The sequence below is a fragment of the Vidua macroura genome, chromosome 5, assembly GCF_024509145.1.
Source record: "Vidua macroura isolate BioBank_ID:100142 chromosome 5, ASM2450914v1, whole genome shotgun sequence".
NCBI lineage: Eukaryota > Metazoa > Chordata > Aves > Passeriformes > Viduidae > Vidua > Vidua macroura.
In genome coordinates, this window is record NC_071575.1 from 22,001,700 (window position 1) to 22,024,395 (window position 22,696).

General features: G+C 41.2%; 1 protein-coding gene across 2 annotated transcripts in view; it reads left to right on the plus strand.

The window, feature by feature from the left end:
- Window positions 1-943: 943 nt before the first annotated feature.
- The window catches only part of LARGE1 (LARGE xylosyl- and glucuronyltransferase 1), a 269,021-nt gene continuing 247,268 nt past the window's right edge, over window positions 944-22,696 (plus strand). For both annotated transcript variants that reach the window (XM_053977660.1, XM_053977661.1), the window contains exon 1: window positions 944-1,545. The gene's annotated coding sequence lies outside the window, so the exon portion shown is untranslated. The remainder of the gene's footprint in view (window positions 1,546-22,696) is intronic.

A 22,696-nucleotide genomic window follows, 5' to 3' on the forward strand; every position in this document is an offset into this window, starting at 1 on the left:
CATTCTACACCGCTAATGAAGTAAAATTATGAATAAATTAAAAAAAAAAAACGCTGATGGTTGCTGTATGCGCATGGGAAAAAAAAAAAAAAAAACAAAAAACAAAAGGTGCGCTTATCACTCGACTCTCAGCAGCTGCCAGCACGAAGAGACACATCGCAGGGACACACTCCGCCACATGTAAGCCAGAAGCCGTCATATTTATTCATTCCTGACGCGGTACCGGCGCTCGGAGTTGGGTCTTCCACCGCCGCCGGCGGCCGAGGCGGGGGCCGGGCGGTTCCGCGCCCTCGCCGCACTCACCCGCGCCGGGCGGCGCTCGGGACCGCCGGCCAGGCGGCGGCCGCGGGCCGGGCTCACCGTCGCGGCGGCCGCGGGCCGGGCTCACCGTCACGGCGGCGGGGCCCCCTCCGCGCTGCCCAGGTGTAGCGGCCCGGGGCGCCCCGCTGCGCGGGCGGACGCTGCGCGGCGGCGACCGCCGCTGGTTGGGCGCTCAGCGCCTGTCGCTGGGCGGCGTGAGAGCGGGCTGGCCCCGCCTCGGCCCGCGCCTCCGCCCGCCCAGGCACAGACATGACACAGACACACAGGCGCTGCGGCCGCCGCTGAGCCAGCCCGGGGTAGCGCGGCGGCGGGCGTGCGGCTCCCGGCACTCGGTGAGCGGCAGCGGCGGCCGCTCCCGGCTCCGCCTCGGCCCGCCGGGCGGGCGGCCGCGGCTCCGACACCCGCAGGGGGCAGCCTGGCACCGGGCGCCGGAGGGAGCCGGCGGGGGAAGGCTGACAGCGGGGAAGGGGCGGAAGGCGAGGAAGGAAGGAAGGAAGGAGAAGGGGAAGGGGGCAGCCTGGCACTCAGACTCGGGGGCGGTCTCCAGGCACGGGCACGGAGCGAACCCGGTCGGAGCGCGGCACCCAGCGGTCGCTGACTCCGGGCCGGCAGTAATAGCAGCGACCGCGGCGGTGCCGGAGGGAGCCTCTCCGTGCGCGGTTCCGCGGTGCTGGTGACCTTCCCGGAGCTGGTCGCCAGGCCGGGGCAGGGCCTCCTCTCCCCGCGGAGAGTGTGCACCAGGCCCCGGGGAGAGGGCAGGAGGCTGGGCCGGAATCCCCCGTTTTCCCCAGGTCTTCCTGGCCGCCGGCGGGGCCTGTGTGCCGCGCGGTTCGCCGCCGGGGAGAGGGGCGGGGAAGGCGAGCAGGACGGACGGACGCGGACGGGCTGCACCTCGGGACAGCGCGGGGCGGGCAGGCCCCGGAGAGAGCTGAGCTGGGCGGTGGAGGAGGCGGCGGCCACCTCGGCGGCTCATCCCGAGAAGAGTCGGGACCTCGCCACCGCCCTCCTCCTCCTCCCAGCGTTAGCGGCTACTCGTCCCGCGGAGAGTGGAGCTGCCGCTGCCACCCCAGCTGGGACCCGCTGGCTGACACCTCCGAACGCCAGGCTGCGGGGACGGAGCTGGAGCTGCCCGCCTGGCGCGCAGGAGGGGGAAGGACCGCTTGCTTGTGCGGAGCGGCGGGCGCTGAGCGCCCGTCCCGGCGGCCCGGGAGCCACCCGGGGAAGGTAAGCACCTTCTCGTCTAGTCTCTGCTGCTTTTAGGGGCGAGGGGTGGGGGAGGGCAAGAAACAATCGGTGAGTGTCTCTCTTCCAGCAGCCCGGGGAGGGGAGGGGGCACCCGAGTCCAGAGGGCCGGGCTGGCAGTTTTATCTGCTGGATTTTAATCCCCATCAGATCCGGAATTGAAGAGATGCTTAGGCGGAGGCGCGCGTGTCGCTTCCCGGCACAAAGGGGCACGTTCTCCCGGGCGAGGGAGGTTTCTCCGCTCCGCTCGCTGGCTCGGCGCCGCACGCCCTCTGCTCCGGCTGGGCTGCTCCGGCTGCGCTCCGGCTCCGGCCCCGCTTCGGCGGGGTCCCGCCGAGTGCCGTTGCCCCGCGCCGGCGGCCGGGAGAGCCGGGACTGGCGGCCGCGGATGGGACGGAGGGAGTCGCTCTGCCCGCCCGAACGGGAGCCGGGGGCAGAGCCAGAGTTCGGCTGGGACGCTGAGCCGAGCAGGGTGACTTCCCCATCACCTGCCAGCCTCCCTTGCAAGCCTCCAGCCCGGGAAGCGCTCCTTTGAGAAGGCTTCTGCTATTACCTTTTATCCGAGAACTGTGTCATTTAGATCATTAATCCCTGCGCACCGGGGGATGCGGGGAAAATAGCAACTTGCGGCCCTGTGGAGGTGACGTGAAGTTTGACAATGCCTTATGTAACACTTTTTGGAGAGATTCCTAGTTTTTCTGTTGTGCCCAGTTTTAGTAAGCAAGTGGTTTTTCCTCTTTCTAGAGCATCAGACAAGCGATTTTTGTGTTTTCACCTGAGTACAGTGTCTCCTGCTTTGTTCAACTTAGAACAGGGGTACTGGTACATACCATATAAAGTCTACTTTTTCCCTACATGCATTTTTTAAATAAAAATTATCCAGTAGAGGCATTTGAACAGTTGTTAGGAGGTCTTACCTTTTTCTGTATGTATTTCACATAGCACTCTTAAAATTACTACAGGAAACATTTTCACGGCATTGATTGTCATGCATGTATTCTGGAAGGTATGGATGCCAGGCTGGAAATGGCAATAAATCAAATGTCTTTTAAACATTCTGAGCTTCTTTTTAGACAGTATCAGTGCTGGAAAGACTAGAAAGCACCAAGCTAAACAAAGTGCTATGTTAAAATCAGACTTGTCAATTGCCAGCAGGTCAGCATATTTTATTTAATGATATCTGCTGGATACAGATTGAGTTTTCTGTGTACAAAATATTTTTTAAACTTATTCAGAAATAGAATCAGCGGGAAATTTGATGAATGGGTTGAAATATTGCCTAGTTTCCACAAGGGGTTATGTCTTCTACCAGGGAAAAAAGCCCAATGAAAAAATAGAAAACTGGCCTCACACATGAAAAGAGAAAGTAGTGATTTGCCACATCTCCTCAGACTCCCACTGCACTAGTCGCTAGGGGGACTGGTTTGGGTGGGCTTCTTCCCCTCATTCAGTGGTGAAAATGCACACACTATTGTGGTGATACCTATGAAATGTTCTTTTTTCTAGCCTTGTGGAGCTCCATCATTATGCTGTAAGCTTAGAGGAGAAATCATATGTAGAAACTTGGGTGATGAGTTAAGGGCAGGGGGTCTTCTAACAAAGTCGTTTTGCTCCTTGCTGCAAAGGAGATAGATGATCAGAGGTTAGTTTACTTATAGGATAGGACAAGCTAAAAAAACCAATCTTATCTTGAATATCTTCATTGTGTTTCAGTATTTTAAAATTGAGAAAAGTAAAAGAGGTATCCATGTACTTCTTGAAAACTGGCAATTGCTGGTAGGTATTCCAAGTTTGAAATGTGAAATTCTTACCACTTAGGTGTCCTGTGACGGCCCTTGATCAGAAAGGCTGCAAGTCATGTAAGAGCCGCAGTAACTGCAGAGTCTCTGATGGATAATTGGATTGGTAGGTTGGTTTTGATTTTTTTTTTTGGTCTTTTAATTGCCTGCAGTAGTAGCTGGTGCCTTCTCTCCATCCTGTTGATGTTTAATTCTCATGATTTTTGTGTTATGTTGTGTGTAGCATCTTCTGTGTTCGAAGTATATACCCTCTTCTCAGTTGCTGGTAGGTAAAGCATAGCTTGGAGGTGTTTGACTGGCAGTATGGAGCAAGATAATTTTTTTTAATGTCTGAAATATACATGACAACTTATTTTTGTTGTTTGGATGATGTGAGAAGATTGTAAGTTTTCTCAGGTCTGAAGAAATATGTACTGGTTTTCTATAAAGGAGCACTGAAAATAGTATTATTTATATCTTGAATTCTCTGTGCCAGCTTCTCAGTCTGCAGAAATTCCAGAGTACAGTCCTCAGAAAACCAAAGTGCAGAGCAGTGATGAATGACTGCATGCCTGTTGGAAACATGAAGATCTGTCAGAGGCTTAATCTGAAATTTCAGTGCGTAGGACTTTAATATTAGTAAAAGTAGTATTCCTTCAGAATTAATTATTTTAGAAAACTATAAAATTAGGCATCTCGCAAGTGCATTTAACTCACTGAACTGAAGTGTTCTTAAAAACAATGATTTTGAACTCGTGAGACTACTTTCTGCTCAAATGTGTGGCTTTTGTTTTTACCTGGGATAAGCAATTGTTGTTAAGAGACCCTTACTGGAATACTCTCCTCTCTTATCCTTTGTCTGATTATTTTTATTTTTTTATGTGGCCTTATAAGAGCAATCTTAAAAAGCAAACACAGACACAAAACTAACAAAAACAAAGCTTTTTTTCCCCTGATGTTTATAAAGGCTAATAATTGGTAAAATTCATAATCTGACTACAAAGTCTTTGCACTGTATGCTAAACTCTCTCTACATGCAAACTGCTATTGATGTTGATGGGAGTGTTCATCTAGATCCTGAACAGCAATTAATTTTTTTAGAAATGTGTGTCTATCCTTATTTCATGTCTTGAATGCAACTCTATGTTAATGAGCTCTTGTCAGCTTTGAAGACTTTTCATCATCCATGTTAGAATAAATTAACAAAATGTCTGTTTTAAGGATATGAGATTTCTGGTGTGCTTCTTTTTCTGTAATATGTCTGTGTTGATAATTGACATTAAGATTTGTATCAGAAGAGAACATAATGGCCAGTGCAAATTTGCAGTTGGTTATTCTTCATGAGTTGTTCTCCATTCTCTTCAGAGTTGGCTCTACTGGTTATTTGCCTAATGCTGTGGCTAAAGAACTTTCTCAAAAGTGGTTTTGTGCGAGGAAACGCACACGGGTGTCCATTGCAGGGAAATGTACACAGGTGTCCATTGCAAGGAAACGTGCACACATGTCCACTGCACTATTTTTGCTCTGTTGTCTGGGTTTGGCTTATCTTCCTTTTGGTAGTGAATGCTAGTTTTAAAAAACAACCATTGTTCATTAATGCTGGCCTTAAAAACAGTCATTGTTCATTATCCCACACTTGGCATAATTTAAGAGCTGGAGAGTCAGAACTACCTCAAGGAAGATATTTTTACTTTTTCTTATTTCCTTTTCATTCTTATTTCCTTTTCTTATTTCCTTTTCATTATTTTCCTTTTCCTTTTTCATTTCCTTTTCATCACTAATTTTTCTCTTTCTTGTGATACACCCACCTGAAAATAAAGGTTAAGAAATGAGGGTTGTCACTTGTAGGGATTCATTACTCTTTTGGTGTCACTTAGTTCAGTATTTGAAAGTCTGTCTTGTCAGAGCTTGTTCAATGCATGGCTGTAGAAAGAGGGCGTCAGGTAAGAAATTCTATTTTATTTTGAAGTTGGTAGCTCAAAAATCAAGGAGAAAATTGCTAGAAAGGATTATCCTGGCCTTGGCACTGACTTTGAAGAAATCTGCCAAGGCTGGAATCCTTGTTTAAGTGCCATCTGTGTCAGAATTAGAAGCAAACTGTGCAAAATAGTTCCATTACTCATTCTAATTTGCAGATCCAACCAGGTCTGATAATGTTTATAGTAGTATCCACATCACCTTCTTTCTCAGCTGTAGCTACTATTTCCACAACAGCAGGGTTAACTGGGTAGAAGCTACACTTAAAATTATCAAAAAAAGCCCCAACAATGTCCAGCCTGTACTGTAGCAAAAAGATCTGATCATGTAACCCTGGTGGTGGAAGAAGCTGCAAATCTCAGCTGATGCAGTCTCTGACTCCCATGTAAGATAGGTATGCCTGAGAATAATAAAAAGCAGTGTTTTTTTTAATAGGTTAAAAGAAATAGGTTTTTTAAGGCTGGAGTTCCCTGTCCTCATGGCTCTGGTTGCTTGACTAGTGAGTACTAGAAGAAGGGGCCATCACCACTCTGCTCTTCTCCCATGCAGTTTTGTGTATTGATGAGTCATTTCTGTTACTCCACGTCTCTACTAATTTTTAATCCTCAGGGAATAGTTACACATGATGACCAAGACTATGCGTGCTGGCTGAGAGGCAGCTTGTCAGGGGTCACATCAAGGAAGAGTGGCTTGATTTACTGTTTTTCCAGAAATCTGTGAAAATTAGAGAAATCATAGCAATTTCTCATCTGCTGCTGTTTGGCCAAACTGCAAGTAGCAGTGGTAACACCAGAACCAGAGCTTTCTTAAATAAGGACAGCACCCATGTCTGTGTAAACCTGCCTTCGCTCACCTGCAGTGAGAGTTAAAAGAAAACGTGTTCAGAAAAAAAAAAATTAAGCGACTCTCTGCTTCCTTCACAAGAAATGTTCTGCTGCTTAAAACTTCCAGGGAAGTTAAGTTGTTGAGTTGCATCTCTCAGTAGCTCCTGTACAGTTTATCCCAGAATGAAATATTAACACACAGCGTATCAACATTTCACTTTTGCCATTATTATTTAGATTTTTATCTGCTGATAGGCATTTGGCAGCTAAGACTTAGGACTGGGAGAAAACTAAAAATTGTTACTGAGGAATCTTCATTTCAATACAAAGAAGAACGAAGGATTTTGTTTTAGCAGGACACAAGAGGAAGAGGAGAGAAAGGGCAGAGAAATGAAGGGAAGGAGTTGTAGAGTTTTATTTATTTACTGAAATATGAAACTTCTTACAATATTTAGATGGACTTGGGAATGATTTTACAACGTCAGCTTGGAGAACTGAGTATTTCTCATTGTGGAATGCCAAGTGTCACTGAATGGTGGAGTGGGGTGAGCAAGAAGATTTGAGAGCTAGTCAAATGAGGTGATGTTTTCCGTTGCTATTTAGATTTCTCAATCCATCTTCTTCTGGTGAGGTTTCATTGTCTCCCTCTTTCTGATTCCCCTGCTGTGCCTGTGAACCTTAGTAGTAAATTCTCTTGGTGATTGTTTTCCCTTCTGTCTTCAGTTAATGCTGCTTCTAATCAGCACTGCAAATGGGATTTTATGTTTAAAAATTATTGGACTTCAGTGTATTAATCTGCTTAATTCAATATTTTTCATGTCGAAGGTTCTAGAAAGGTGTATGCCAATGGATAGAAATAAGAAATGAAAGCCCATAATTTTAGCATTATTAAATACCCAAATGTATGTTCTTTAGATGATGTTGTTCTTAATAGTATTAGCTTTCATTGTTTTGTTAATAGAAGGGATGTATGAGGCTTCCTGGTTTTTTTATATAAAATGAAATGACATTCAACTTGAGGTTCTTCAAGCAGCAGTTAAATTCTGTATTTCTGTAGACTCATTATTTTTCAATCCTAAGATTGGTTCTAGAGTGTGACTCAGATTTAAGCCTCTAGGTTGTCATTCATGTAAGCCAAATTTTCCAAGATAAAATATTGGTTGCCATGCTTGGGAATTCTTAAATGAGATAAAGATGATTCCTACTGCTTTGAAAGGGTGCAATTGTCTGTATTTTTGGATTCTTCCATATTGAGCATACTGTACAATTAGATGCTGTTTTATCAAAGTAGAGAATTGGAGCATTGAAAAATGAGGTCCCTGTAAAGGTGGACATTTTTTGGTTGCTATTATTGGAGTATGTTATAACTTATGTCCTTGATCTCGGTCTTCCAGAGCTCTTTAATATCAACTGCATTTATGAGAAATCTGTTCCTCTGCAGTGACTATTCCAAGTAGTAAAGTCAGTAGGTGATGATGTTGTGAACAGTTTTTAGTACTAGAAGAGCTGCATGTTGGCATTAACTTCCACAAAGCAAAAATGGTCAGTTTAAGGAATGGTAGAAGCTTTTAGTTGGCCATGTCTTCCTCACTGAGATTTGTGTCATCAAAATGGGGGTGCTACAAATAAAGAAAGAAGGGAAAAAATCAGTACTGTTAGTGAGTGTATTGGAATATGGGATGTGTTAGTGACTAAGCCAAACCATTTGGTGATGAGCAGGTACTCTGAGAAAGAAGCAGTGTGTATGGGAATAAATTCCCATCCTTCCATAGTTGCCCTCAGACCTCAGGTGTGAAGAAGGGAGTATAGCCAGAGTGGCTTTAATTCCTACCTTTCCTTCCAAACATTACTGTCTGCCTGCCTTTTCCCTTGTTCCTACTATAAAGCTACTGCAGCTTAAAGGCTGCTAGATTAAAATAGCAGCTTCTAGCAAACTTCTGGGGTCATTCAGACTTATACTGTTCAGGTTAGCCATGTAATCCTTCATTGTTGGAACACCACCTTTCCACACGACGGCATTGCTTTGGGAATGATTCCTGCACAGCCAAAACCAGGATGCTTTCCAGCTGGTTTGGAGAGTGGAGAACCATGCATAGTAATGCCTTGCAATATGGTTATCAGTTTGCTATCCAGAGTCTTGCCCCTTGATTTTGTGTGCTGTGCTGGGGAAGTTGGACTTAAAATCTCAACTTGTTCATACTACCGGTTTCCACTACTCTCAGCCTGGCACTTGAGGTATATCCACATGCATCATGTACTAAAAGCATCTGAGGTGCTATTTAGTAAACTTTGATCGTGATTTATATTATTGCAATGCGAGTTAACTGTGCACAGTTGGTGAATGGGTTGAGAAGAAGTATGTTCCTAACATTTTTTCTTTATTAAGATGAGCAAAAATAGTAATATTGTGCCACTAGTATGTAAGGAATGGAAAGTGACGACAGTATTTTTCATATGCAGAATAACTTTGCCAATTTCCTAGTCTTACACATGTTGTAGAAATAAATCAGTAGGTTCCTGAATGCTTTACAGAGTTGCTTAGAGTGAGGAAAATGACAGTGTAGAAGGATAAACTCATTCTGTGACAACCAGCTGATGCACTGCAGGTGAAGTGATTTGAGCAAAGTTGCCTAAGTGGTTAATCAAAAAAGCAAAGAGCGGAGCTCTAGTTTCCTGAAAGAGTCACTGTCTTGTGCCTTAAACATGTGAACTGTGTGAATAGTTCTTGTCTTTGGCAAGAATTATTGCTTAATATAGTTGTGCCTTAGATGATGAAACCAAGTCCCTAATGGTACTCAGCATATAGTAATTATATTGTGTAAGTATTCCGAATTTATGTGCATCTTAAACAAGTGAAAGTTAATTGACAAATGGAAAACGGACAAAATAAATGGATCAAAGTGAAATTTACAAATACTCTTTGTTGATTTAGAGGCAGTGCTGTGACCAGGGGAAGAAAGAAGTGTGTTTTACTTCTTGAAAATGGAAAATAATACAACACTTAAGGAAAGAGGAAAATGCTTGAAGGAGTAAATTAATATATATCTTGGTATTTAAAAGTTGTAGGTTATTGTTCTTTAAATATATGGAGTTTGTCTGTGGTCAGGTGGTGCTAACAACCTAGAGAATGTAACTGGAAAAGGCCACTACCATTTAGAAGAAAAGTCACCATAAATGAACAGTAAGGAAGCCAGAGTTTCCACTGAATTATTGGCATGTGTTAACTGAATTAAAAATATGGCAATCAGTTTTATTGATTGCATCATTTTATATCATCTTTGACCCATGATAAGCAGGGGCAGACACAGCATTTGTCTGAACAGAAAGCTTAGTGCCATGTTGCTGGGCAAATTTGTTAAAGGGTACAGGGGTGGAGAGAATGAGAGAAACAGCACAGAGGTAAATCCATGTTTGCCAGGTGTCTGAAGGTTATGAAATTTGACAGAGAACAATTTTTTCAGACATCCTAAAGCTCTTCAGATTTTTCACAGTGAGTTTCTTGCCTTTCTGTTCTCAGTTTAAAAAACTGCTGTGTTACGCATCAGCAGTAAAGATTTCTTGATCTGATGTTAGTATCAAGAATTCTTCGAAATAATTAATTTTACAGCATATTTTATTTAATGTGTTTGAGTTTTGTTCCTCAGTTTCATTTGTCCTGCTCTTGGACCCAGATATTTTAAGAAAGGCCCAATTTTTGTTTCTGTTAAGATTTTTTTTCTTTTCCTTTTGTCCTTAACTTCATTCTTTAAGTTGCTGTATATGAAAGTAATATGATCTGAGAAAAGATCTTGACATTCTGGTTGAATTAGTGGAATTGTGAATGTAATACAGAAAGCAGTTGTTTATTCATTTTATTTAAAGGACTAGAGGCTCTGGTTTAGAGAGGGCTCATTGCATGCTGGGTGAAGCACAAGTACACTGAGTGTACCTGAAGGATACTTTATGATCAGGAAGGCTGGTCTAAACCAGCAGCAAAACATTGGTTTGTGGCTGGAAGTTTTCTGTAACAGCAGTGCTTTAAAAGAGTCAGGTAATGGTTGAGGTTGGAGGGGACTGCTGGAGACCATCTGGTCCATCACCCTTGCTCAAGCAGGGCCACTTAGAGCCAGTTCTAGGACAAAATCTGGATTGCTTTTGAGTATCTTAAAGGATTAAGACTCCACAATCTCTCTGGGCAACCTGTCCCAGGGCTCAGTCACCCTCACAGTAAAAAAGTGTTTCCTGATATTCAGAGGGACTCCTGTCTTTCAGTTTCTGCATGTTGCTCCTTTTGCTGTGGCTGAACAGCATCACTGAGAAGGATCTGGCTCTACCATCTTTATACCCTCCCTTCAGATACTTATTCTTAACATTCCTCACTAGTTTTAGCTCCAGGTGGGCTCTGGCTTTCCTGACTGCATTTCTGCATCCTCAGACAGTGTCTTTGTCCTCCTTCCAGTCTGCCTGTTCCCGCTTCCTCATTTTGTATGACTTCTTTTTGTTTTGCCAGGATCTCCTTTTTCATCTCTATAGGCCTCCTGGCATTTTTGCATGACTCCCTGCTCTTCAGGATGAATGTTTCTTGAGTTTGGAGGAGGTGATCCTTGAGTATCAAGCAGCTTTCTCTGACTCCTCTTTCCCTCCAGGGTCCTGTCCTATGGGATATTTTCAAGCAGGTCCTCAGAGAGATCAAAGTCTATTATCCTGAATGCCAAGATTGTGGTCTTGAAGGGTTTTTTGCCCTTCTCCCTCCTGTTGGTGTTGTGAATGCCACCAGGGTCACTGCAACTTAAAGCTGCCTGTGACCTTCATGTCCCCGAGAAGCCCTTCCTTTTTAGTAAGGTCCAGCACAGAATGTCTCGTTGTTGGCTCCTCCATCACTTGGGTCAGGAATCTATCAGTGCTCTCCAGGAGCAGTCTAGATGCTTATCCCTGGATGTGTCATCCTTCCTGCAGATACCAGAGTGGTTTAAGTACTCCTCCATGAGGACAGGGCCTATGATTGTGAGGTTGCTGCTCCCTCTCTGTAGAGGGCTTTATCTGCTTGATTTCCTGGCCAGGTGCCCTGTAGCAGATGCTCACTCACTACAGTGTCACCTGTACTGGTCTGCTCCCTAATCTGTGCCTGTAAGCTCTCACTTAGCTCATCATCCATGCCCACACTAAGCTCCATGCCTTCTGATGCCTCTCTCATGAAAGGTGTCTCCCACCTCCAGGTCCTTCTGAGATGCCCTTCCCAATGAGCTTGTATCCCTCCTTTACAGCGCTCTACTCAGGCAAGCCATTGCAACGTGTCTCCATTCATCCCAGCAAGATTATAACCATGAAACTGCACATAAATCTTGAATTCCTTGTGTACAATATTGATGTTTATTCATGCAAAAAATAAATTCCACAATGGAGGGAAGCAATTCAGATGAAAGCACTGCTTTTGCCAGTATAGCTGTGACTAGTGTGGCAGCTTCTGCTAGCCAAGTGACATCAATCAGCAGTCACTCTTCACACCATCAACCAACATAGCAGGGGTGTCAGAAATTCCCAACACAAGAAAGCATTCCTGCCCAGAAGTGCTTAGAAAATACAGAAGAGTGTGGTGAAGTGTTTGAAAACTGGTAGTTTGTACTTTCCCCTTTTTCAAATTTCTTACACTGTACTTTTAATCTCAGTAATTGTTGCTTCAGTAATGCATGCTTATTTGTTGGTGGCTTAGCTTGTTAAAATGCCTTTGGAAGAAATTCTGTCTGTATTCCTATGCTGAGATCTACTGAAAGCAACAACATGGGATGACTCTGAAAAAAATCACTTTAGTTCTAGGATACAACTGATTTTCTCTGTTAGATTGCATTTCTTGACACTGATTTTAAGTATATTTTTATATTCAATTTGAAAGTGCTAAAATAAATTATTACAGTAGTATTTAATACCATTTTTGTACTATCTAAACAAAAACTTTTAGCAGGATCGAGACAGATCCCACTCACCTGCCATGTGATGGTAATTTATGAAGATGAAATGCATCTAACATGGCAGGAACTGAGTCATTCATCACAGATAGCAAGAAATGTAAGTCTCCTTGTATTTTTTGTCTTTTCTTTACCTGTATTCACCATGCATCTCTGCATGTGATACAGCTATACTGATCACCATGAACTCCTTCCATTTGGTCTGTTTTGAGTCAGATACTGAGATAATTTTTAGGACTTGGTGTCTTTGATTAATCAGAACAAAGTGGAATTTCTGGTGGAGTCTTAAGTGGATTGAGCACTGGTTTTGCAGCAGGTCACATATAGCAGCACTATTAAGACAGAAGCATCTTCAGGATCAGTTTGTAATATTGATTTCCATCTTTCTAGTTAGAAATGGCTCTAATTGTTCTGATTTTCTCAGATCCATTTTCAAATCCTCATTACTTCTACCCGAGGAGATTGCTACATAATATCCTAGGATGATTTCAGTTACATAGTCCTGTCAAATGCTAACCTGGAGCCAACTTCCATGCTTTTTCTGCTGACTGAACCTTTCATCTGAATTGACTGAGGTAACCCAGTGCAAATTCCCACTAGTAATCAAGCCTGCTGAACTAGGCTGAACAGTAGGAGGATGTGAAACCTGTTCCTCTTCCTCTTAGCTAGCTTCTGTTCCTTTCTCAATATCAAGTTTGAGCTCCTAATTTTTCAAAGCCCTTCTCTACACCTGAATGGCTGGACATTAAATATTGAAGTGAAAAATTTAGCCATTCTTGCCTTACTTTTTCTATGATCTGTCTCCCTCAAATCAGTGCTGCTGATAGTGGAGTGAGTGAGATGCTAACCAATGCAGACGAGGAGGATCTGTCCAGGTCCTGGTGTCTGGGATTAACTCACTGACCATCAGCTACCAGTATTTTCTGTGGGGGAATACTGGCATGCATGCAATGATGCTTTGGGATGGCATGGAGTTCGCTGAAGAGATCCCAGCAGTGATCTACATGAGTAGTGTTTGACACCCCAGATTAATATGAATGTAGCAGGTGTGATGAATCTTTTTGCATAAGTCTTTCCTATTAGAGGTGGCTAAAGAGCTACACAGCACCCTAGAAAAAAATGGAATTCAGCAGAGCATGCAATGAGCAAACTTTAACAAATTACATCTTTCTATCTATCATCTTGACTCTCCTTGGTAGGTATGCCTTTGGAAAGGCAGTAATGGGACCTGCAAAGGAAAAACGCTGTTTGTAATAAGAATGTGAAAGCTTTTTTCATGGTGGTATAGAATAAAAAAGCTGTTGCAGGTTTAATTAGAGAAAAGCAACAGGAATTTTAGTGGAAAAATTATTAGAATTGAAATTAAACCAGGTCTCCCAGAATCTCTTGGTATTCAGTAATATAGTACATCTTTGTTGTTCTAGTACTGCAGAACCTGTTTCGATGCATCACTATGATGGAAATGAAACCACAATTTACAAAATTAAAAGCAGCCATCCATCCATTTTGCTACAAACTTCTGCATCCTCTCTTCTTGCTGCCTTTGACTGAAACAATGGTGCTTTTATATCTTGGCATGTTAATATTTGCAAAGTGTTTCTGAAATCTGAAATGCACAAGAAAGGTGCTAAGTATTCTTGCTTTCATTTAGAACTAATTTTCATTTGAGATGTTCTTGTCATGGCTTTTACTTTGTGTGAAAACTGGAGGAGATGCAGTGATTTTAAGAATTCTGGGCTTATTGATAGGAGAGCTTTTGCTCTAATACTATGGCTCAGGAGTATCTTTTTGATGCAGGCCAAGATGTATATTGTAGAAGTTGCTTTGCTAAGGGCTGGTATAGGACTGTATATGAGATTATTATATCAGAATGCAGAATGGGCCGTGCTTGATGCATTAAATTAATCTCTCTGAGCATCACTGGATGTCCAAGGTTCTGTTTTACTTGGTAGGGCTTTTTCCTTTCTCTCCCTGCATGTCTGTAGCTAACAGGTAGACTGAAGTTTTGGATTCCCGAGTATTTATTTCTTTAAAAAACCTGAATGTTCAAATAAAGTAGAGATTCTCTTACAGTAACTGTGCCAAGTCTGGTTAAATTTGTTGCCATTGTGAAACTACATAGAGGAGGAGGAAGTTCTACAGAAATCAAATTAGAACACTGACATGTCTAACTGGCTGTCCCATGTTTATATTAATATATTAAACTGAAAATTAGTGAATGCTCTGGGTCTGTTAGGAGTATCTTCCTTTGAGGTGAAGATAAGTATGGAATGTCACATAGTCAAAATTCCCATCTGTAAGGTCATTAACTCCTATGAAATTATTTAGAATAAATGGTGATCTGTAGGCAATTTTCAAGTTGTTCTTAATTGGCTAGAAAATGCAGACTCATCTATGCTATTTTTATCTGCATGCGCATGTAAAACATTTGGGGTTGACAAACTGACTGATTTTAGACAAAGTATAAATTGATACAGGTCTATTTTCTGTAAATACAACTTAGGAAATTGTATTAGGCATATTACAAAGTCATTGAGGCTTGCTCCAGCTATGTAGGAATGTAACAGCATTCTGTCAGTTAAGTTTGGAGCAGGACTTAAATATGTGGTCCTCAGAAGTTGCAAAAACTGCTTTCTTTGGCTCTGAGTGGTTTTCATTACCTCTTAAGTTTTGCCTTCAGTAGTTGTCTTTTATTCAAGTGTGTCTTGGTTTAGAAATTGTATTCCCCAATGAAGTGTTCTCACTGAAACACTCCAAACCACGCACTGCTTGCTCACTTTGTCTTTTCCTTTCCCCATCTGGCGGGCTGGGGAGGACAATTGGAGGCACAAAAGATAAAGGTCACAGGTTGAGATATGAACGATTTATTGGAAACAGCAATGAACTAAGGAAATGAACAATAACAATCCTAATGATAGAGTGTCCAAGGAAGAGGTGAATGTACCCAACTGTTCCCTCTGCCATACTGTGGTACCCTGGGAAAGGACCCTTTCCTCCATCCCTAGAAAATGACCTGAGGTGGTGCAGAGTAACCTCCAGTCCCAGTCATGCCTGGCTGTTGCAAAAATTAACCCTGTCCTAGCTGAAACCAGGACAGAGTGCATATTTATTTACCAAAGGAGGTGATGGATTGTTTCACAGGACAAATGCAAGGCTTAGATGGTGTTATACCTCCATGTGTTTTATGGGAAATTTCATATTGTAAGAAGCATATTGCCAACAATTTCATGTTGTAAGAAGCATATTGTACAAACGTGAAATTGTGCTGTAAATGAAATCTCTTAATTACTGCTCAGCTTTGCTAAGCTTTTTACTTTAGTCAGCAACTGCCTTGCTGAAAAGTACCATAATTTTGAAGCAGAAATATAGGACTGAAGATTTCCAACCAATTTCTTTCTTCCTCATTGTTACAAGAACAGTGGCTTAGTAGTCAGGAAGAAGAGCATTCTGGTTTTGTAAATAGTATTCAAGTTTTCTCGTATTAGTAGATTAGAACAGCATGCTTGTATTTCTTCTTCACCTCCTCACTGGCACTCTTACTTCTGATTTTTCTTCTAGTTTTTGGACCCCAACTTTCACTCTACTGCTTCATGTTTTTACTGATCAAGTTTTGATCCACATTTTGGATCACATGTGTGTACATGTCTGTAGGAAAGAGAGCTTGCCTTGAGACCAACAGTTTGCACTTTCTTACTGGGGAAAAAAAAAGAGATTGATGGTAAGATAGTAAGATTGGTGTTTTTATTTATGTATTCTGACAAGTATTATTGAAAATTGAGAAGTGTATGTGTCTGTAGTGATATCTGTAATTTTAAAGGGGTGAGGTGGCATGATGACCTGTATGAGGTTTATGGGCTACTTGGTGAAGTATTTTAATTGTCTGCTTAGGGTTGCACAGAGCATCAATTTTTCATTGTATCTGGAGTCCAGGTTAAAATCTGAATTTGTATGCTGTATAATTTGAGCATGTTTTCTTAAGTCTTCATTTTGACTTGAACTGTGAAAAATTTACGTACTGCAGTCTGTAATGAATATTCTAAATATTGTCAATGACAGTGGTGGTCTTGTTTTAGAGGTGATTACTCCCTTGTTGCATCCCCAAATGTGTGGTGGCTGCTGATTGCTGTACTTGCCTGTTTAGTCTACAGATATATATTTCCCTGGTTTAGCCACTTGTTTTCCTTACCTTTTTTTTGTGAGCATCTTTTGAACAAGCATAGTTTCTTCATTAGATGTTTGCACCATGGTGAGCACTAGAGCCGTGGGTCTTCGGTGGTGCCTGGCAACCGCAGTCTGTGGTGCTGAGCATAGTGCTCTGTAATTAAAGCGTACACAGTTGGACAAGACTGGCAGTGCTCATTAAAAGCACACTACTAAATCAAGTTTACTGTGTACCTTTAAATCTTACCCTAGACTCTATCTTAACCTGTGAGAGGGTTTTCTGTTTGCCATTCATAACTGTAGGGGACTCTAGCCTTCAGATGGCAGTGATAGTAACATCTACAATATGAAAACAGAGGTGGAGGTACTAAAAGCAAAGAGGGACAATGCAAAAACCAGTCTGTAATCCTCTGGGACAATGGCCTTAAGCCACATACCCCTGTGGTTTATGCATTTGCTTTATTTGTTATCTTGGACAAAAAGCTTTGTCACTGAAGAGATTTGATAGTAGCCTGTTCACAATGATTGTAGTCTCTTGAATTCATGTAATAAACCAAATAATTTTGGACCACTTATGGGTTTAGTCATCCTTGCTGTATGCATTTCACCTCTGATTTCACTTTCAATAGCTTAGATCAAGCTAGATAAGGACTTACTGCTCACTTAGCTCTGTTCCATGGTGGTACTATATAGAAATGTCTTCCATTTTGTGCTTTGATATATCGTAACTTTAGTACGTGTAGTTGGCGTATGTGAATATAGGTTGGTAAAACTTGCAAATTTGTACTTTTGACAAGTGCTGCAACAAGTAAAGGCTTATATTAAGATAAGTGATCTAAAGCAGAAGAAAAAAATTTAAAAATTTCTTTACTTTCCAACTTCACTGCAGCTGCAGTTTTGCAGTAGTAAATGATGCAGTAGTAGAATCTATAGGGGATGGAAGTGAGTTTCAGATCTTAGACATCCAGCTTATTCCAAGAGATGTGGACTCAAGTAACTGAGGAAAATGTATGCAGAAGAAAGGTGACATGCTGGAGCAGGGAACCACAAGATTGTAGTGCTGTTCTTGAGGTGGAAAATCTGTCTGAGAGGAATTTTTCTAGAAAGGAGTTTATTCTGGAAAGAAGTACAAATGGCACTTTTACCTTGTTTTTTGTCCGACTGTGCATCTTCTCGCTACATTGAAATGTTGCCTTTGTTTTTAATCCATAACTTTGTGATGAGAAAGGTTGTTCTAGTGCTAGTCTTTTATGTCCTCTAAACTGAGTTGGCCTCCCTGCTGTGACTTCAGTAATGCATCATTTCCTAAGTTCAGAGGATTTGATGTGTTTAGGGTGAATTTGTGACTTGCTGTTAGATAGTTAAAAGGAAAATAACTGTAATGGGTTGGATGCAAAGCTGCTTCCCCAGCTTCTCTCCCATCCCGCCCACTACCATGCAGAAGCATCTGTCTCTCATCTCCTCTCTGCCTTGTGCTATGTGCGAGTGCATTTTGACAAACATTTTATGAACAGTGATCTTTGAAAAACCTCTGGTGAGAAAGGCAAATACTTCTGTCTTACTAGATAGCTACTTGTGCAATAGAGGGTGGTGCTATGGCAAATAAAAATATTTCTGTAGTAAATACTACTACAGCAAATGAACTTGTCTTCTCTAGCTCTACTGAAACACAGCATCTCTCCATTTATAACTATTACTTACAACTTAAAAAACAATGCAAGGAGTTTTGGCTGATATTCCTCATATAAGTTAGGAGATGCTTTTCTTATGTCGTTTCATGAATGTGTTCTGTCTTTTGAACTATGTGAATGCCATGTAAAGGAGGTGGTTTTCCAGTCAAAGATTATAACTGTGTTGTGTTTTCTTTTTAAAATGGCATACTTTTTATATTTGCAGATGGAAATGATGACTGAAATATTTTCCATATCCTGAGGAAAGACTGATGGTGGGCAGAAATTCATAGTAATTTTAGGAGTTATTTTCTAAATGTGCAGGATACATGTTTTTATTATTTGGAAGATGTGTGTCTGGTGCTTTCAACTTGAGAGGATAAAGGTGTGTATACCCCTGCTTTTAATTTTTTTTATGTGAACTTGCTGCAGTGATTTTACTTGTTACTCTACTGATAGTGGAGTTTTTTTAGATAATATACCTGGAAAGAACGAAATACCATGTTCTGAAACCACCCCCAAATCTTTTGCAAATAATACTACAGAGAATGGCAGCAGTGTCAAACCAAATACTTTTTCTTGTTCCTCACTGTGTTTCTCAGTGATATGCCAGAAGTTTGTTACGACTCTATTTGTATTTTGAATCAGCTCTTGGCTTTCTTGTACTGCTGCACCTTGAGTTGGAAAGAGGTATTACATAAATTCAATCACACTTAAAAACAACCCAACAAAAGAAAATGAGATCAATAAAACTCATCTTTTTTTAGGTACCTGAGATATTTCTTTATTATGAGTACTTTATCAGCTCCTTCTGGAGGTACTTTCTCCATGGGAACGCCCCATTCAGTGAGTTCCAATCACTCACGATGGGCAGTAGAGCTTATGGCCACAGAAGTCCAGTGGTACCAAAAGCAGTCCAAATAGACTCAAACCCAAGCATTCATGTACCTGGCTGGGAAATTTCACTTTCAGATTTAAAGGACTTGATTTACAAATCCATCCAAACTCCCTGTAACTGAATGAAATGCCTCTGCCTTGCTTCACTGACAGGCTTACGAGATTCTTTAGGGTACAGATGATTTCTGTAAGAGGAAACCTTGTCATCCTGCCAAGGCCTCGGGAGAACATTTTGTGGACTTCTTCAAAGTGCTGTAGTAGTAGTTTGGTTTAACTGACTTCATGCTTCTATGTTAAAAACAAAAAGAAAGTTATATGAAGGTTTGGCCATAGACACGTGATTCGACTCTTTTATTGTTTGAGGAGAAGAGATAGGTAGGCTTCCTAATTTATTTAGGATTTTTATTCTTTGCATATGCACTTACTGTTATGTTGCTCTAAGATGCTTTTTTGCTTTTATTAATTTATTTTGATAGAGGGTTTGTATTCAATTTTATTTCAATTTGATCCAGCTCTGGTTTTCTTCTTCTATAGTTGTAATATTAACACTGACTGTTGTCCAGGATCTATTTCCCTTTATATTGTCCAATTGTAAAACAACAGCATGACAATAAATTGTGTAGTGTTTTGTTTTCCCCCTAGGGGTAGTTTTAGAGATTAGCAGGACAATGAAATAGTAGGGGAAAGCGTCTGGAAGGTAAGACTTTCCAGATGGATGTCCTGTTGAGATAAAATAGGGGACATGCTTAGTCTTTTTGTTTTGTTTCATTGTTTAGGAGAGTAGGGTGCTCTGCATTTCTTAGTCCTTTCATTTTTCATGTTTTTCTTTTTTCTGTTGTTTTTTTTTTTTTTGGGGGGGGGGGGGGGGGGGTGTTCCATAATGAGAGATGTTTGCCAGAAAAATCAGTCTGATTATTTGGCCTGATGATTCAGACTGTAGAATTCCAACAGCTATTCCCCATTACAGGAATTCAGGAGTCCATAAAGGTTAAACTATATCTGATGCTGAGATTTTAATCTTTTAAGATTTTGAGTCAAAGAAGGTCCCACATTTTTATGGTTTGATCACTGATGGTTTTGTCTTTTGTTAGCAGTTGTGTTTCCTGTTTTTTTCCCCCAGGTATTTCTGTAGGAAGCCAATTGAGCAGTATTGGCTAAAAGGACAGACCATTCAGAAAACAGTGCACAAATGCCCATCTGACCTAGAGAAAATACTTAAAGGGCATTAATCTAATAAAAAACTATGGAAGCTCAAAAGATTGGAGGGACAGCTGTACCTGTACTGAGGTTAGTAGTAGCAAATACTGAATGGCACAAATAATTACGATTTTTAAAGAAGCTTAAGAATATGGCAGCACATTTTATTAGTAGCTCTTAGAATAAAGTAGGTCAGTTGGAAGAAGAAAAGGCATCACATTTCTCAGCAAAACAAAAGGTAACTATATCTGGCAGATATTGGGAGAATGGCAGCCAGCTAAAAGTTTAAAATTAACTTCCCTAGCAATATTAAATGCTGTATACTACATGAAATTCCTCTTTCCCACCACCCTTCTAAAATTTCTTTTTGCTTTCTGGCTGGCCCAAGACTTAGGTATTATCAGTAAAAGAACATTACCATCCCACATGATGACTTAAAATTGAAGGAAAAGCACGGTTAATGTTTCAGTAAGAGTTCTTAAAATCCATTTATTGATATTTATATGAACCTGTCCTGTATCTGGAGAGAAGCAAATTTTTTTTACCTTTAAGGCTTACCCTTTATTCTCTAATCTAAACATTAGCCTGATATTTTTCTGAACAAAGTGAAAATCAATAACTGAACTTGGACATTCTGCTCCCTTTATAACTACATAGTCTACTGTTACTCTCCTGCATTGGAGCATTAAGTTGCAGCACTGGTCCTTTTCTGGTTATAATAGAAAATCCTTTATAATTTCATGTGAGTTTTCTCAGATATCTTGTGATAATTGGTCACTTTATATGGTTTTTTAATATGGTTGCCTGAGTAATCTTTATAGGAGCATAGAGAAATGAGAGGAGGAGGTGAAAGAAGGAAGACTACAAGACTGGCTAAATCCCAAAGCAGCTCAGATTTAAATGTTCTGGTTTTGGGGTAGGTATCTGACTAGAGCCATCCCCAGCTGATATCTGGGGAGGGTGTGATCAGCTTTCAGCCATGCCTGAAATTCACTGTGGAAGCAGAGGTCACGGTCAGTATCGCGTTCAGAAGATCAGTACTACTCTCTGTTACCCTCAAGAGGTTTATTAGTAGGTAAAACTTCACTAAGGCACATTTGTGTGGAATTCCCTTCAGGTCCACATTGAATACTTCTTAGCACTTTTAAAAACTTCATAGTGGATTAAAAACCACACAAGTTCCTCCTTGAGCTTTTCATTCAAAGGTCTGTTGTGGAAGTCTTTTTCCCTTCTATCCTTGGAGCACAAACATGACTTTGGGTTGTATTTGTGAGATGTTTTTCTTAAGAATGACAGTGGATCTCTAATGGATAATTTTTTCCTTCAAAATTGATCTCCTTCTGCTCTAAACAATTGCACTATTCATGTTCTAAAAGTTTGTTTTCAGTTTCATCTGCAAAGGAATGGAAAATACTGAGCTGGTTTATGTTTTATGTTTAAAACTTAAGAGGGCTGATGAAGAAGTAAGTTAGTTTCATAGATAGAGTAAGTCCTATACCAAGCCAAAATTACTCTTTGACATGTGTTTTGTGCTCATATGTTGTGCACTAGAGCCATTCCATTTATTACCTCTGTTACGTGATATTACCTCTGTTATGAGAGATGATTTACTAACTTACAGAGCAAGGATTGCTTTGCACCTTTCTATTAAATTTACAAACACAAACAGGGAGTGGGGTAGATTAGTTGCTTCTCTTTAAAAGCTTCATTTTAAAAGAAGTTGAGAACCTCAGTGTCTGCAAATATGGCATTTTTTTCCTTTTTTTCATTCTTCTTTTCACCTCACAGAGGCTTAAAAATATTTACTTAGTCCAGACTTGGGAATTCAAGAACAGATTGCTGCATTAGCATGTTTGGCCATGTTTTGCTTTCACTTGCCAAGAATTGTTTTTCTATCTATTAATTGGAGTTGTTGCTGTCCATGCCAAAGTAACAGCAGTTTTTACATGCAGAACCAGCATACCAATTGTAATTAGCCACAAGTTCAGCAGCCCACTCCCTGGTGCATTCATAAAGGTTCACATTTAAAGTACTGCCTTCATCTCATGGGTTCTGTTTTAAGTTGATATTAGAAGCTGGGGATAGTTTGTGACAGTAGTTCCCTTGTAAGTGAATGTTAGAACCAAGTTAGTAAGCGCCATAGCTGAAAGAAGGCTGGTCTGTTGGGGTGACAGCTGGCCTGGACACTGAGTGTGTAAATATTCCTTATGTGCCTACGTAGGAACTTGTAAAGGATTCTTGTAAAACACAAAAGAAGGGGTATGTTTAGTTAATGATGCATTTTTCAACTACTGATAGTAAAAGTTTCATAAAGTTGATAGCTGTGCTATCAAATTTCAGACTGTAAATTTTATGAAGCTGCTTGAATGACTGAGGTGTTGTTCTCTTGGATAAACTGTCCTTACTAATTTACACAAAGTACCAGGACTACTGCAGGGGAAAAAGCAAGAGTTCACAGATATATTTCCATGCTCAGTGGAGGACAAAATGAAGTGATTGCTGCCTTCTTACTCTTTAGATTATATTATTTTAAAATCATGGCCAGACCGCTTTTATGATGATTTCAGGCTCTTTAAAACCTGAGATCCCTCTGTCAAGACTGGTATCAGTGCACATCAAGAAAGTGATAGATTACAGCACCCTTAGACATATTTGACCACTGCTGGCATACAAGTAGAGATTTGTAA